Source organism: Odocoileus virginianus, chromosome 16 (assembly GCF_023699985.2).
Source record: "Odocoileus virginianus isolate 20LAN1187 ecotype Illinois chromosome 16, Ovbor_1.2, whole genome shotgun sequence".
Classification (NCBI taxonomy): domain Eukaryota; kingdom Metazoa; phylum Chordata; class Mammalia; order Artiodactyla; family Cervidae; genus Odocoileus; species Odocoileus virginianus.
This window is the reverse complement of record NC_069689.1, coordinates 28,832,400-28,848,365: the sequence shown is the minus strand read 5'-3', so window position 1 is coordinate 28,848,365 and position 15,966 is coordinate 28,832,400. Positions and strand designations below refer to the sequence as shown.

General features: G+C 38.2%; 1 non-coding gene across 1 annotated transcript in view; it reads right to left on the bottom strand.

The window, feature by feature from the left end:
* The window catches only part of LOC110152797 (uncharacterized), a 109,900-nt gene extending 94,208 nt beyond the window's left edge, over nt 1–15,692 (bottom strand). Inside the window, exon 1 of the transcript XR_011491808.1 lies at nt 15,491–15,692. This is a non-coding gene — a transcript (uncharacterized protein). The remainder of the gene's footprint in view (nt 1–15,490) is intronic.
* Between the last annotated feature and the right edge of the window lie 274 nt (nt 15,693–15,966).

Sequence of the window (15,966 nt, the reverse complement as noted above, 5' to 3'; positions counted from 1 at the left end):
GTATATATATATATCAGTTTTCCTTTTATTTAAAGTGAGATTGTGACCTTAAGATAGTTGTGATCTCAAGAGATAATGTTTATTCCATTCTTTACTGTGACTGTATCACAATGAGTACATCGCTTGTCAGCAAGAATACAATATTTCAAAATAATGATGCACTTTATTCCATGGAGCTCAATGACAGACTTAATCTAACATTGTGGTCATTAAAGAAAAAATCCTTCCTAGGTGGCCCCCGGAATTATACCTCTCTGTAAGATGCCATTCTTTTAAACAGATAAAAGAGATTGCTCTTTTAATAGAAATGTAGGCATGGGCTCTATTCTTTGTTCTATACACTTACATTTTGAACAAGTGGCTGAAAGTTTTTTTTCTTTTAAAGAAAAACATGAGCTTCTTTTCAGGCTTAATGGTGCCACTGCTCTCAAACTTGAGATGAAAATATTAATAAGTTTGTACCTGGGATTTCTCTTACAGGTAGCATTTATCCTCAGTTCATGGGCCAAACCCTTGCCTGTCTGCATATAGTTCACTGCTTATCATGGCTATAAGTCATAAAGGGTTGAATATGGGGGAAATGGGTGATAAAATGAAGTTTAAGGAGAGAAAATCGTGGGCAGGAGGAAGCAGTGATTAAAGCAGGAACAGTGGTCAGGAGTGTCAACCTGGAGTGCTTTCTCCAGGTGCTTTTTTCCCAGAAATTGAAGGGGAAAAAAGCAACTTTTCTACCAAACTCCACCTGAATTCTTTCAACTACAATGATGCGAAGAAAATACACCCTAATTATGAGCAGGAACATTATCTATTAATATGTTAATGAAGCAGGTTTGCTAATGGTGAAAGACCTGAATTTTAATAAAATTTTAAGAGCTTCTTGATTACGTGTTTGTTAGTCGATATGATCGTTTAAAATTATCTCTAGGTGGCTTTACACGGAATAAAACCTACATTAGAACTGTATTCTAAACAGGCCTTAATGAAGCAGGTGAGGATACCATCTGTGACATGAACAGTCAGCCAGAAATTCACTTCAAAAGCAATGTAAACTAGTTAACAAGAAACGTGTTATCATATCTGCCAGTAACAGCTTTCAATGTAGGTAATTTATGCATTTACTTGCTAATTTTTTCAAACATATTTGCTTATGAAAATAATGTTCAATTGAATTAATAGATACTGCCTTTTAATACTGGAAGGGTTATTTTTCATTAAAAAAGAACCAACTCTAGTGTCCTGTTTTGACAACATCCCATACACAGAGGGAAAGTGTTTTATTCACCCAAACCCAGACGCTGTTTGAGGGAAAAAAGCAGAAAGAGTCATTCCAATCCAAGTCAAACCAGAACCTGTATAGAGAGCTCACTGATGCGTCTGGATGAATAGGAGAAACTGCATAACCTGTTATCCAATATGATTTTGGCATCAAAGTGACTGGTAACCCCCATCTGCCACTCCAGGATGTGGGTGAAGGTGCTCGGCGTCATTCCCCTCTGCGCGTTAGAAGCGAGAGGCCCTGGTTAGAGGTTGAGCCTGGATTACAAGCCAGGGCTTGTGAAGAAGGCAGGCCCGAGGAGGCCGCGTGAGGCCCCCTCTGCAAGGACCTAGTGCGATGAGCCAGGGCGGAGCCCGCGAGGGTCTGAAGGGCCTGGGCCACGGGCCTGGCTGTATCACTGGCGGGCTGTGGTGTGGGTGCGGGTGGGTCCCGCGTCTTCCCACTGTATGTGAAGCAATGATGACTGTGTTAGCAAGGAAAAGCACGCGTTAATCCTAGAATCCTAGAAATCGCGGCTAAGAACCCTGCGTGTCTCGAGTGCTCAAACCGCCCTAATTCTTAACGCGCCAAGAATGAAGGGAAGCGAACGGGGTGGGTGGGATGAAGAAGGGCAGAGACCTCTTACTCCCTCCATGTCCCTCTGAGATACCCTGAAGAGAGGCTGCAGACGAGAGCTTCTGATGGGAAGTCTCTGTGAAGAAGCAAGCCCATCTTAGAACCCGGAGGTGCTTCCTCCTGAGCAGCCTTCCTTCAGCCAAGGTGGTGGGGATTCAACCAGGTTTCTTAATTTCCCAGCGTTTGCAATGCTTTTTGTTTGATGGTGTCAATGGAACATATTTCTGTGGTAGTTATCAGAAATCGATTAGTTCTCCTAAATTCTTGGTAGGGTTTCTAATGAGATTTTAGAGGGTCTTTTGTAAGGTTCAGTTCAGTTCAGTCGCTCAGTCGCGTCCAACTCTTCGTGACGCCAAAGGTTGATAAGAGACAATTCAAGAAGGTGATTGGCCATTTCAGTGGCTTCCAATTGGGCCCTGGGTAAGTTTCTTTGAGGGCATGCTGCCCTCTAGGGGTTGAAGCGCTTGCCGTCAAGGAAGATTTCAGAGGTTTAAGAGCCTTGCTTGTTTGAAGGAGTGAAGTGCTTTCCTAGGATTTTCATAAAAATGATTCACTCTTTTCAACCAATTGTATTTAAGCTCTAAAAATATTTTATGTCACAGAAAGTATCACCTATTCTAAAGGCTATTTAAATACAATAATATTAGATTCAATATAGTGCTTTCTCTCCTCTCTCCTCTTTTCAAGAGTCAGTACATGCCATCATGCGGGGTAGGTGGGGACAGACAGATAATGTGTAGGCATTAAAAAACCCTAATACTCCAGTTCCTGATTACTCAGTGCAAAAGTCTCTTAGCTTTTATTGGTGGCTCCTCTCAGTAGGACCTTCCATGTGCGGCCACGTTAAACTCAGACTTCAATTTTACTGAGCCAGATGTCAAGAAACAGCAGAATGTCTATTCGAACCCGTTTTCCTATTCCAAAATCAGTGCATTCTCCATTTTACCACCAGAAAAAATACAACTGGCTATTGCTTAACTTTTAAACAATTTGTAATTTGTCAACAAATTTTGACACTTTTCTTTTTATGCTTCTCTGATTTTGCACAGTAATCACAGCTTTCATTGTAAATGAAAGGATTTACAGATAGATAAGTAAATATGTGACAACCATACATTTTATCATTTGGCAGTGCATTCATCCAAAACCTCAGTGTTGCTAACATAGCCTAGAAAGAAAACCGAATACGAAAATTATCATGGTATAGACCAAGAGCCAGAGAAAAAGGCATGTTCTAAAGACCTAGAGAGTGGGCCGGAAAAACATAAAATAGCAATAGAAAACGAACCTAGAGGCACAGAGTAAATGAAAAGAAAGATGGGATAAAGTATTAATAAACAGTAGAATTCTGACCTCCTATGGCTGGGGTGCTTCATACATCGCAAACAGACCATTCAGAGAATCTGGCCCTTTCTAGGCAGGATGTGAGCTCCCTCCCTCTGGGGGGAGCCCCCAGCTGGACCCTTCTCTCCCCTTCCCCTGTGGCCCCCCACCATTCCCACTCTAAACAACATCAGCAACAAAAAGGTCAAGGCAGGCGGTAAAACTGTTCTATAGTTACTGCGTGGGAGGAGAGGGAGTTTGTGGCGTGGAAACCATGGCACAGAGAGAGGTAATTCTCAGAGTGATAAACAGCTGCAGATGGAACTTCACACTCACACACACACACACACACACACACACGAATAAATAATAGCATCACAGCATAAATTTGAGAAGAACTTTACCAACTGGTTTTCTAACCACTTACCTTAAATGTACAACTCATCTGAACTCCCCTACTAACCCTCTTTCAGCAGGTTTTTGTCTAAATTACATTTATTTAAATCTGCCTTTTATCTTGAAATCCACTAGTCCCAGCTCTGGTGGATTTGATAACAAATTTTTACAGTGGGATCCATCTTTCCAAAGTTCTGGCTCAATATATCAATACATAATAACAAGGAAGAACCCTATCCTACTCCTAGTCTTGGTGACCACACCCTGCCCCATTCTCACCATCTGTTCCATTCCTAATATATTATACAGAGAGCATACATACTAGCGTGGTTGCTTTTCTAATGATGGTGTTATTATCAGTGATTTTCACTCTTTTTTCATAACTTCTGAAAATGACTCCTTGAAGTGGAGAAAAACAGTGCTGGGAATTCCCTCGTGGTCCAGTGGTTAGGACTCTGCACTTTCACTGCCGAGGGCAAGGGTTCAACCTCTGGTGGCAAAACTAAGAACTACAGCATGGCCAAAACAAACAAACAAAAAACAATGCTGACAGGGCTCTAAACAAAAGAAATCAGACTGTGTAGGGTCCTCTTCTTTCAGGAAAGGAGCTACTATAGAATGGTGGGGGGATCTGTTATTTAAGGCTTGAAGTTGCCTTAGAAAGCAGTCTGGCATACCTTCTTTTCTTTGAAAAAGAGCTGCTTTTAAACAAAGTATAAATTGATCTGCTAGTGTGTGTGTGTGTGTGTGTGTGTGTGTGTGTGTGTAGAGAGAGAGAGAAGATCTGCTGCCCACTACCCCTGCTAACTTAATACATTCTGCTACAACGGCAGGCTAGTTCCTCTAGTCCAGACCGCAAAAGGGACTACAAACTACTCAACACCTCCTCTCCCTCCTCCTCATCCTTTTCCTTAGTAGGCATTTGAATAACTTTTTTTCCTTTAGAAAGTTTTCTTTAGCCTTTGGGGATTTCTTTCTCAAATCTTCTATGAGCTTAATTACCTTTCTCTGGATGGCTTAAGTTATAAGTTGACAAAAATGGAGATGTAATATTCACCATCTCTCTCCAATGCTGAAATTAAAGGGGACAAATGACAGAAGTAAATAAGGTATAAAAAATTTTATTGTTTCTTAACAACACGGGGCTTCTTATGACTCTTGTTCTTCTGTCAAGTACAGTCATCCCTGTCCTCATTTTAAACTAGCTTAAGATCACAGTGCTTACTATTACTGATGGATGGATGAACTTGTTCAGGCATAAAGAACTAAATGACCCCGAGTGAACCTAGAAGAAATCTCCCAAGAAAATGCTGTATTTCCTCTTCCCCTGGAGACCAATTTGGTTCTAACTTAGTGTCAGAAATGAAGGTTTCTGATCTCCCCAACCCAGGCCCAACCAGTAATCCCAGCAGAAGTGTTAGAAGCCTGAGGCATTTCTGAAACCAATGTCTCAGCTTAGACCCCTCTGGGAATACTTAGATCTCCTCCCTGCCCAACTCAGGCCCGGGTCTAGAGCACTGCTGCTTTGCTCATCCATATACATTTTACACATATTTCCGGAAAGACTATCACATGCCAAGCACCATACGAGGTGTTGGCACTACAGAGGCAAATACAGTTTATATGGTCCCTGTCCTCGTGCCAAGTAAAGAAGTAAGTAAGCAGTTATAGAAGTGTGGTTAGGGCTGTAATGGGAAAGCAGAGAGTGCCATGTTTAGATGGAGTGGGTCCCTGAAGCTGACCTACACTGGGGGACAGACAGGAAAAACCTCTCTGAGGAGGATATGCTTAAATCAAGGTTGGAAGGGTCCTTTGATGGAAGAACAAGAAGATAAAAGCAGGAAGAGTTTGACGTCTTTAAAAAACTGGACTAAATTAAGTATAATTGCCTGTACGATGTGTAGGGTTGGGTGAAGTGGGGGGATTTGGTGAGTGAGGGTAGGGCATTAGGAGGCCAGAGTGGCTCCCAGCAAGAAATGAGACTAAATAATAACTATAGCCCATGTTTGGAAGTTTGGGCTTGATTCCACAAGTGGTAGGAGACACTGTAGTGTTTTAAGCCTATGAGCAAACATGATTCCGCATGCATCATGTAAATATCCCTGTGAAAACAATGTGGAGAAAAAAGTAAAAGGAAATGCAACGAGGAGACTGCAGGAACCCAGCTGAGACAAGACGGTGGTCTGGACACTGCAGCAACTCTGGTGCCCAGCCACAGGACCCAGGACGAGATCAGAGTCTGCGTGAGTCACTGTAGCTCCCCTTTCTCGTTCCCTGATGAAGAAAATCTGTGTGAGGTAGGTTGGCTTGCTATTGTTGCATGTTAAAAATGTCTTTTATGATTTGTATTTTTATGATGCTTTGGTATCTTGGGGCCTTGTGGACAGGGGAGGGATAGCCCCTCCCAGGGTTAGCTAATTCCTAGAGACAGCAAGCAACGTGGCTGTAAGCATGCCTTCCATATGCAAACTAACCAATCCAGTGTCTATACTCCAAACCACCTCCCTATCTGACTTTCACAGTCGGGGAGGCAATATCCTTCTCCTCTGTTCGTCTCACATCCAGGTACTGGATAACTAGGGACCACCCCTGTAGCCCAGAGCCCACTGAAACTGTTCAAACAAAGTAGCCCTATGATCAGCTGCCTACCCGACCTTGCTCATTTCTTCCCACAAAAAACCATAATAAAGTCCTTTGCCCATGCTTTCTTCTCCTTCCTTCTGCCTCCTGACTGACCTTGGTGCTTCTCTAGGTGGCCCTGTGTGCTGTGGCATGCCCCCCATTCTTAGAAACAGTAATTAATAAACTATCTCTCCAATAGCAATCGTCTTGATCTGTTGTCCTCACCATCTTGTTGTTTAGTCTCTAAGTCCTGTCTCTTTTCTGACCCCATGGACTGTACCCCGCCAGGCTCCTCCGTCCATGGGTTCCTCCAGGCAAGAATCCTAGAGTGGGTTGCCATTTCCTTCTTCACGGGATCTTCACAACCCAGGGATCAAACTTGTGTCTACTGCTTGGCAGGTGGATTCTTTACCACTGAGTCATCTGAGAAACACTGTCCTCACCATAACTGAGTAAAACAAAATCCCAGGTACATTTTAAAACAAGTTGCATTTCACCTCGGTGAGCCCATACTAAGAAAGGCTTAAGAATCAATGACAAATTTTCTTTAGACCTAAAGTGCTATACAGTTTTCCTTAATGCTCTTACATGTCACCCTACTTATGTCTTCTTCAGTAGTTTCATAAGTTCTAGAGGAGAGTTAACAGTCTTCTGTGAAACTTAAATATAAATAGTATTGGATTTAGCAACCGGGAAGTCATTGGAGGGCTTGATGCAAGGAGTTTCAGCAGAATGGTGGAGCAAAAATTTATTAGATTAATTTTATAGGAGACTGGGGGATTTCTCCTCTGACCATGAAGAATTAGCAGCAATAGGAATTACCTTTCAACTTTAAGCAACTGTAAACTTGATAAAATAGATGAAATAATAGTTTTCAGACACTGGACAGTAGGCAGTATAAGTGTGATCATGAGAGAAGGAAGACAAATGAAATAAGATTTAGGATTTGCTAGCTTACTGTTCAGAGCTAGTTTCAGGCCACACTGCAGGGCATGGGAGCTCAAAGAGCCTAACACTCCTACTGAGTTGAAGAGAATAAAATCAAAGTTTGAGGATACCAAGATGGCCAGAATTTATAAGGCAAAGTATTGAAAAGAACAGTGCTTCACAGAGAAAAAGCTCTGAAGATCCTTAGAGAAGTCCTCTAGAGTCTCTGGCTGAGTACTGATTTGCATGCAAATGAGAGAAAATTCCCTAAGGCTGGGAAGAGTAGCCAGAACAATTCCCAGAGATCACACAGTGCTAGAAGGAGTTCATGCCCTGAACCAAAATGGAGAGATCCCATAATATATTGGTTAAAGTTCTTAGAAGGCTCATGCTTCCATGATGGAACTAAATTGTCCTTCTTAAAAAGGCTGTTCTGAACTCAATCTAATAAAGCTTAAAATCAAGCTTCACAAGCATCAAAATGATCCACAAGTACTTTAACTGGATGTCAGGGGGAAAAAAATCAACAATCTTTAAAGGCATAGAACAAAATCCAGTAGCAAGTAAAGCAAATTCACAATTCTGTATCCAGTTAATTACCTGGACTGTGAGGGAAGGAGAGGGCAGGGCAAATTGAGAGAGTAGCATGGGAACATACACATTACCTTATGTAAAACAGATAGCCAGTGGGAATTCCCTGTATGATGCAGGGAGCTCAAACCAGTGCTCTGTGACAACCTAGAGGGGTGGGATGGGGTGGGAGGTGGGGGGGGGGGTTCAAGAGGGAGGGGACATATGTGTGACTGTGGCTGATTCATGTTGAAGTGTGGCAGAAACCAACACAATACTGTAAAGCAATTATCCTCCAATTTAAAATAAATTAATTTTTTAAAAATTACCAAGACTTTAAAGAAACAAATAAATATGACCCATAACCAGAATAAAAAGTACTTTACAGAGATGGGAACAAAAATGAGAGAGATTGTGGATTTCATAAACAAGGACCTTAAAACAAGTATTATAAATCTTATGAATGCACTTGGGGATTTCAAGAAAAATATAAACTTGATAAGGAAAGAAAATATAAAGACCCAAATAAAACTTCTAGAGATTAAAAAATAAAATAGCAGAAAAGATAAATGAATTTGAAGACACTGAAAAAGAAACAAACCAACATGAAGCACAGAGAGAAAAAAAACACTGGAAAAAAAAGAAACAATCTTAATGAGTTGTGGGACTAATCAAAGTATATAATATGCCTGTAATTGGAGTCCCAGGAGGAGAGAAGACTTAGGGAAGAGAAGGGGACATAAAATATAACTGAAGAAAAAAAAATTTTTAATGCAAATTTATTCAAAATTATAAACCTATTTATCCAAAAAAAGATCAAGAAACCCAAACAGAACAAACATAACTTAAGTCACTTCAAGGCACATCACAATCAAATTGTTGAAATCCAGTGTTAATGAGAAAAAATTTTTAAGCAACCAAGGGAAAGAGATTCATTACCTAAAGAGGAATAAAGATGAAGAATGATAGCAGACTTAATATCAGAAACCACACAGGCTAGAAGATACAACATCTTTAAAGTGCTGAAAGGAAAAAATCTTCCACCCCAAACCCTATACCCAGTGAAAATATCTTCTAAACATAAAGGTGATCTATAAGTTCAAAGTAATTTCAACCAAAATTCAAGCAAGCTTTTTAAAAAAAATACAAATTGATAAGCTGATTCTAAAATGTACTTGAAAATGTGAATTACCTAAAATAGCCAAAACAATTTTGAGGGAAAAAAAAGCAAAGTTTTAGGACTCACACTACCTGACTTCAAGACTTACTATAAAACTATAGTAATCAAAAGAGTGCAGTGGTACTTGTCTGATTTAGTATGAATAGAATCCTAGATTTCTAATTTATATTCACTAAAAACTTTGATATAGTTCCATGTATTTTGGCATCTAGTATTACTGCTAATGGGCTTCCCTGGTGGCTCAAATGGTAAAGAATTTGCCTGTAATGCAGGAGACCTGGGTTTGATCCCTGGGTTGGGAAGATCCCCTGGAGAAGGGAAAGGCTACACACTCCAGTATTCTTGCCTGGAGAATCCCATGGACTGGGGAGCCTAGCAGGTATAGTTTATGAGGTCACAAAGAGTCAGACATGACTGAGTGACTAATACTTTCATTTTCATTACTGCTAAAAGTCTAGAAAATTTATTATCTTAGTGATTTTTTTAAAATTTTGAGTAAGGCTTGAAACTTCTAATCCAATTCTGAGAATATAAAGAAATACTATGTTGTAAAAAAAAATGAACAAGTGATACAGTATTATTAACTAAAGTACAGCTTGTGTTCCAATTTCACAAAATTTTATGCTAATGTCCATTATTTGTTTTCATACATTATTCAAGACTCCACACTGTATTTAACTGCATTGACCAGCTTCAGCCACATGCAATAAATTCTGGTAAATTCTCTTTTCATTTTTATTCTATTGCATTGCAAATATTTTCTAATTTTCCTCATTATGACTTCATAGATACACCCATCATTTAAAAGTGGACATTTAATTTCCAAATACATGGAATTTTGTTAAAGTACCTTTAATATTAATTTCTTATTTTTTATTCTTTAATTATTAAAGAATAATTTAATGTTAATCTTTGAAAGTTTGATATTGAAACTTAAAGTAAAAATCTTAATTTATCTACTTAAAAAATAATTGTAATATAGAGTGGAACTGTATCTACCTTGTTCTATATTTTTCAAATCTCTTATAAATGTATTATCATACTTTCATAATTCAAAAAATACAAATAAAAAATACCAATCAATTGGTATTTCACAAAGGTATCAAGGTAATTCAAAAGAAAAGGATAGTCTTTAATAATGATGCTGGCACCATTTATCTGTGGTAAGAGCTGGGAAAACAGAGTATAAGGAAACACTTCTACAAACAAAACAACTGGACATCAAGATGGAAATAAAAAGAAACTTGACCCTTTACCTCTGAACAAAAGTTAAATTTAAGTGAATCACAGACTTAAGAGCTAAAAGTTAAAAGCTTCTAGAAGAAAATCTTCTAGGAAAAACTATCTTCATGACCTTGGGTTAATAAAGATTACTTACAGCAGATAAGCTTGAATCAAAAAAGAAAAAAATCAATAAATTGGACTTCATCAAATCTGAAACTTTCACTCTTCAAAAAATATCATTAAAAAACAAATGTGCAAGTCACTGAGAGAAAATATTTATAAAACTCATGTCTGATTGAAAAGACTTCTGTCCAGAATATGTAAAGAACTCTCATAACACAGTAACAAGAAGACAAACAACCTGGTTTATTTTTTTTAAATGAGCAAAAGATTTGAAGAGGCACTTGGCCAAAGAAAATATTTATGATGTCAAATAAGCACATGAAAAGATGTTCAATACCACAATTCGGTGGTGGTAGTGGTTTAGTTGCTAAGTCATGTGCATCTCTTGTGACCCCATGGACTGTAACCCACCAGGCTCCTCTGTCCATGGGATTCTCCAGGCAAGAATACTGGAGTGGGTTGCCATTTCCTTCTCTAGGGGATCTTCCTGACCCAGGGATTGAACCCCTAATCTCCTGCATTGCAGGGAGATTCTTTACCAACTGAGCTATGAGGGAAGCCCCCACAAGTCATTAAGTGAATGCAAATGAAAGCATCATGAGATACCTCTACAACTCACTAGGATGACTAAACTGTAAAAAGTCCGGGTAACCCAGTGTTGTTGAATATGTGGAGGATTTAGAACCCCCAGTCTACTTGTTACTGAGAATGCAAAGTGCTACACCCCATTTGGAAAATACCAATAGATTGGCAGTTTCTTTTACAGTTCAATGTATACTTTTACATGACTCAACAATTGCATTTCTAAGTATTTACTCAAAGAAAATGAAGACATGTGTAAACTCAAAGACTTTTTAATGAAACAGTAAGGCCCTACTGTGTAGCATAGGGAACTATATTCAATATCCTGTGATAAACTGTAATGGAAAAGAATATGAAAGATAATATAAATATACAACTGAACCACTATATAGTACAGCAGAAATTAACACAACATTGTAAATCAACTCTATTCCAATATATATATATTCTAAAGCATTTAAAGAGAGCCTTAAAAAGGACTTGTTCATGAAATTTCATAGCAGTTTTATTCATAACAGTAAAGAAATTGGTAGCAAATCATATGCCCATCAACTGGTAAAATGGTAAACAAATACTGTAGTATTATCAATATAGTGTAATAATACTCAGCAATTAAAAGAAACAAAAGACTACATAGGTAAATCACAAAGTATTATGCTAAGTGAATGAAGTCTTACAAAAAGGCTACATACTTTAGATTATATTTATATATAATACATATATATAATATACACATTATATATAATATATATACAATATATAATATACATTATATATAAATGTATATATAATGTATATGTATATACAATACATATATGTATACAAACATATGTATATGTATACAAATATATGTATATATAATATACATAATATATAATATACATATATAATATACATTTATATATAACAAAATTACAGAAAAGCAAAACAATAATAGAGAAAGCTGATCACTGGTTCCCAGAGTCTTAGGGTGAGGCAGGGAATTGACTACACAGAGGCGGTGGGAATACTTTTGGAGTGATGGAAATGTTCTCTATCTTAATTGTAGTGGTTGTTACATGACTGTTTACATTTGTCAAAACAACGTCAAATTGATGAATGCTGTTGTATGCAAATTCTAACTCAATGATGATTGTAACGAGAGAGGGGAAGAAGAGAAATTGAAGACTGTGAGTTTAGACAAGTATTTTAAGAGTTTTGCTTAAAGGGATGAGAGCTGTCAAAGGAAGGAGGGTCAAGAGAAAATACTTTCATTTTTAAGATGGGGGAGATAGCAGCATATTTGTACGCTCAAAGGAATGGTGCAGGAGAAAGAAAAAAAAATTGATAATGTAGAAGCAAGAGAGCAAAAATCACTGGAGTGATATCCTAGAGAAAATCAAAGCGGGGGCCACTCATTTATGGTAACAGCAGGGAAGACAAAGCAGAAGGAAACACTAGCTTTTAAGGCAGTGATGTCACGGGAGACATCTATGGACGATCTCTCTTCTGTTACTTCAGTTTTCACAGTAAAGTAGGAACCTGAGTGTAAGAATGAGGAAGTGGGAAGTTGAGAAACAAAATGGTATGAAACAGTCAAGGAGGATAATGGGGAAATGAAGGGTCTAGAGACATCTAACATGATGGCCTGGCAACATTAAGGGCTTATTTGAAGTTAACGGTCATAAATTTAAAGTCAGATCAGTCAATGCGGTTGTATTTTGCCCCAGCCATACTTTGCAGCCTGGATGCCGGTGTAGAGTAGAAGGAGAGCTGAATGTAACAAGAGTCATATAGTCATGCTTCGTGTGAGGAGGCTCAGGGCATGTTCAAAGGAATGATTATAATGACTGGTCATGGAATTTAAGCTGGGCAAGTAGGGAAGTGAGGGCACCAGGGGACAGTGAAGGGTGGGAGAACTAGTGGATTGAAATAAAAAGCCTTCAAGATGTACATACCACTTCGGTCAATGATGCATTTTTAGGAATTTATCCTTGAGAAACATTGAGGCAGATGCACAATGCCAGTAGGAACATTCATTTCAATCTTTTATATAACAGTAAAAATCATACTGTATATCATACAATTATATAAATATTAATTGAAAATTGGTTAAGTAAATTATGGTTCTATGTTTAAAAACAGTTTTGTGTGATTGTGTGTTTATCTGTCAGGTAATATGTGAGGCTCTGCTATGGCTTTATCTGGATGTTGGACTAAGAAACTTATGTTCTGACATTTCAAATAACTGTTGTTTGTCCTTCCATTATTCTGGTATCTATTTAAGTGAACTTCCTGGAATGATAAGTAACAACTGCAATTAATCCTTGCAGTGGTTTTTTATCACCTATAATGAGTCATGGCAGAAGAGGCTCTGTAGGAATAACCTCACACCAAGCAGTTAAAACTGTATCCTGATGATGGTTGCTCACAGTATCTTCAGATGGTCTCTTACCTGCCTGTTCACCTGAGTGTTGACCATTCTCCTAAATGTCACCAAGAGCATGTGGTACAGGTGCTATTCAAATAATGGAAAGAGACAGAATTCCTATTCTTCTTATACTATCTGTAGTATAAAGTGTACTTTACAGTGTGAAATAGCACACTGTGACATTTCTTCTTCTGAAAATTTAAAGGAATAATTAACACCGTAAGCATGCATAGTATGTGGTCATAAATTAAAAATTTAAGAACACAAATGTAGCAGATTGTATTATTATTCAAAATAATCACTTTCCCTCCTGCCCAGCTGGTATTAAGCTTGCTCAATTTGCTTTAGCCAATTAAATGCAAAAAATGACATAGATCATTTTCAATTGGAAGTTTTAACAGCCAATGGCATGTTCTCTTTCTCCTCTGAAACATCGTATATAAAGGGTTGTTCCTTCTGCTGAAGTCTCAGGATGAAAATGAAATGATGCAGGCTGTAGGGACATGTCATACAAATAAGAAATGACCCTTTGCAGCTAAGGCACTGAGATGTTGGGGTTGTATATGTTATAAAACTTAGTCGTAGCTGATTGTTATGATAAGCTAAACAAATTAAACATTATATTGGATGTATGTCTGCAATATGGAATAGGGACTACGTTGATGCACAGCTGACTAGTAGATGTTATTCATGCATTCAGTACTCTTATTAATCAAATGTGGTAGGTGGTGTTATCTCTAGATGATGGTCTAAGGCACTGAGGTGAAAAGTATTCTCATGCAATGAATGTGACAATTCAGTTCTCTCTTCCCAAATTAAGGCTCACTCAATTCTCAACTCAGGGAAAGCTTTAGAGACAAGGAAGGAACTGTAACCATGCAACTGTAACCATGTGCAAAAAGAAAAAGAGCTAGGGCATTGTAGACTAGGGCATTTCTGAGCAAAATAATATTCTCAAAAAAGTTCTAAGGCACGAGGATGATGGCTGAGTGATGAAGCACAGTGGACTTAGGAGATGATAAAAGGTCTCCAAGCCTTAGTGTGTAAAGGGATGCAGGAAGCGAGGAGGTCCTGGTGAAGACCTCCTAGAAACAGGATGAAGGAAAGTCTTCAAAAACAGTCATGAGGTTATGGGAAAGAAGGACCTGGTTACAGCAGCCATAAATAGCTATGCTGACAGGGGTAAGAGTCAATTTAAAGAGAATTAATTTGGATTTTTTGGTACATATTTTGGCTTTCATTTTCCTTATATGCAATGATGTGCTGTTATCATATCTGTGCAGAAGTGGGCCCCTGTGTCCCCATGGAGTCCTTAGTTGGTAAGAAGCTGGAGTTCTCACCATCCTGGGAATCTCCACACCGAGATAGCTCCAGTTGGACAAGTTTCTCAGCCTCCCTCTGTTGTCTGAAAATTAGCTGGCTAACACATCATATAATGGCAAAGACGGAAGAAAGTTAAACTAACTGCAAAAATGCCTTTTCAGAGGGACTGGAGGTAACTAAAAATTCTAAAATCAATTCTGAACTCCTCTACCTTCTAAGGCTTCACAGACATGGGCTTTGGGTAATGGAGTTTTCAGAAGTCCTTAATTTACCAGAAGCTGGTGAACTGCAGCTCCTTTGGAAACCATACTGCCCTGTTTGAACTCATACCAAGTAACAGCCAGCTCCTCTGTCCATGTCCTTTTGGACCTCTTCACAGTCTGTTTTTACCTTGCTAAAGACAGAAATGATTGTGGTTCCCACTGCATGACTCTAGGCAGAGGGAACAATTTGAGGCTGAAGAAAAAAGGAAACTAAAGGATAGAGGAGAATTGTTCTTTCCAAACCAATATGATCTCAATCATTTCTCTTTGTGATTGTAATTTACAGTGATACAAATGAAATGTACCCTTGCACTTTCAACAGCTCACCTGAATCTCCTATTCATCACACCACTGTCATAGTAATGAAACCAAATGTCATATGAAAGTAACTATCCTTAAGACCATAGATTATTTATACATTTCAGTATTTTCCATATTATCTGACAAAGAAAGTATTTTTAGAAAGAGAATAACAAACTATCCATCCTCTCTATGGGTCTGACAAGTGAGACTATAAATTAGAGGTTTTCTTTCTCATTAAAAGAACTGAACACTCCCAAAAATCTGCTTCCTACCTACTTATACGTGTATTATATGCATATTTAAGAATTTAAAAGAACTGTTGTGGAATCAGGTTGCTTAGCTGTTAGGCGTACCTGAAGAATTTCAGCACGTGTTCACTTTTCTCTCCATTAGTGACAAGTTAGGTGAAGAAAGAGAAGATTCTTGTTTTCTGGATGACAACATTCTAGAAGCTTCATTTCATTCTGTTAGTTGCCTACACTCCCACACACCTCAATACTGATAAAATGATTAACTTTAAGATAATATTTTATCCAAAAATATGGAAAATAAGAAAATTCTACTCTATGTTTTAAATTAAGTAGGAAATGTTCCCCACAATGAATTAGGAACTCTGCTGAACACTTGGCTGGACAGATGATTGAGTCCATCCATGTGATTAGGCAGGAAAAACAGTTTCTCAGAAAAGTGGTTACTCATGACGTTTCTTTTGCCTTCTCCTGGTCTTCTGTGTGTCTCTTGCTCTGAATTTCAATTTTGTTGTTTAAAAAAATAAGCTTTCTTGTTATTTCACTTTTTGCTGAAGCTTGTTTGTGTCAGACCCTGATAT